Source organism: Carcharhinus amblyrhynchos, chromosome 20, assembly GCF_965287045.1.
Source record: "Carcharhinus amblyrhynchos chromosome 20, sCarAmb.v2.hapA, whole genome shotgun sequence".
Lineage (NCBI taxonomy): Eukaryota > Metazoa > Chordata > Chondrichthyes > Carcharhiniformes > Carcharhinidae > Carcharhinus > Carcharhinus amblyrhynchos.
This window is the reverse complement of record NC_137343.1, coordinates 27,829,991-27,831,952: the sequence shown is the minus strand read 5'-3', so window position 1 is coordinate 27,831,952 and position 1,962 is coordinate 27,829,991.

Sequence of the window (1,962 nt, the reverse complement as noted above, 5' to 3'; positions counted from 1 at the left end):
TTCTTGGGCTTTATGCACTTTTATTGCTGTGGATCAAATTTATGATATCAATGCAGAAAAAGCAAGGATTCTTCAAGAAGTCAGTCATGTGAAATATGCATGCAGTAATTTCTCCCATTCAAATACTTCTCCTCTCCCTCAAACTAACTTCTGCAGGAGGAATGAACGACAATGATCAGAGTTCCATGAATGAAATAACTAACTTTGGGCTAGACGGTTTGGCAAAGCTCAATCAGCTGTTTTGTGCCCTAGATTGATCTTTGTGAGATGGCCATCATTAAAATTGTACTCTTACAATATTATCGAAACAACTGGCCATTTGGTTGACCCCAGCAATTTTCTTCAATTTGTTTTACCTTTGACAATAGTTGGCTGAAAGATCTTCTCCATTTAATGGGGACTACACCTGCAGAAGGGCAGAGATTGCAGGTTCCCTTTCTTGAAGGAGAGTTGTTAATGAATCCAGCTATTTTGTGGTCATTATCTGGTGCCAGTTCATAAAGGGCTAAATTTATTTCTTCACTACCTTTTTTAAATATTCAACCCCTCCATCACCAATGCACAGTGGCAGCAAAGTGTACCTTCTAATAAGTTGCACAACAGTAACTTGTCAAGGCTCCTTTGACAGAACCTTCCAAACCCACAACCTCAATCACCTAGAAGGACAAACATAGCAAGTGCATTGAAACAACACCACCTGCAAGTTCCACCATCCTGACTTGGAAATGTTCCTTCACTGTCACTGGTTCAGAATCCAGAGCTCCCCCTCTAGCAGTACTGGGGAAGTACCCAAACCATGGACTGCAGTGCTTGAAGAAGCTGGCTCACATCGCTTTCTCAAGGGCATTTAGGAACTGGGCAATAAATGCTGGCCGTACCAGCAATGCTCACATCCCAAGAACTAATTTGAAGAAATTTTCTGCCCTTGATTTGAATATTTAACCATAGTCAAGTCCTCTTACTATTTCTTCAAAGAACTGTATATGAATTAATCTGGGCTAGTCAGATGTACTTTCAAAATTTTGGCTAGGAATAACTTCCCTCATGGTCCTGATTAACTTGTGTTCTTTTTCAATTATTTACTGATGTTGTGGCATATATAAACCTTAGTCATTTACCAAAACTGAATTAATCCTAGTAGGCCCATAACTTTCTGTCTTTATAGTGATAATCAAACAAGTAAACTTCAGTATGGGATCAGCTGCCAATAGCTTGTAGTTTGCTTCTCCCAGACCTGCAAGAGTTTTGGGTTTGACCATTAGTCAGTCCAGAGACGCGATATCCTAGTGGTATTATTGCTAAATTATTAATCCAGAAATTCAGCTAATGTTCTGAGGACCTAAGTTTGAATCCCACCATGGGAGATGGTGGGATATTGAATTCAATTTAAAACAAAATCTGGAATTAAGAATCTACTGATGACCATGAAGCTATTGTCGATTTGTTAGAAAAACCCACCTGATTCACTGATGTCATTTTAGGGGAGGAAACTTGCTGTCTTTACTTGGTCTGGCCTACGTGTGACTCCAAAGCCACAGCAACGTGGTTAACTCTCAACTGCCTCGGGCAACAAGGGATGGGTATTAAACACTGGCCAGCCAGTGACATTCATGTCCCACAAATGAATAAAAAAATAGTCAGAAGACCAAAGTTATGGGCCAGGATGTAGAGACACTTATCTTTCCTCAACATCAACAACCTCCAAAATGGTAGTTTAGATCAACAATTACCAGCAACTTGTCCCTTGATGCCAAAATCAGGACTGCCAAGGCTGAAGCTGTTATGCCAAAGTTGAGAAGGTAAATATGGACCAACAGCAAACAAACCAAAACACACAACTTCACTTGCCCTCGGCCTGTGTTCTCGGCATTTTTTTAAAACAATATGAAGCATAGGCAACTTGTGTAGCCAAGAAAAGCTTCAACCTCTGCTGCCTGACATACACTCTGGGGATTTCCTGGC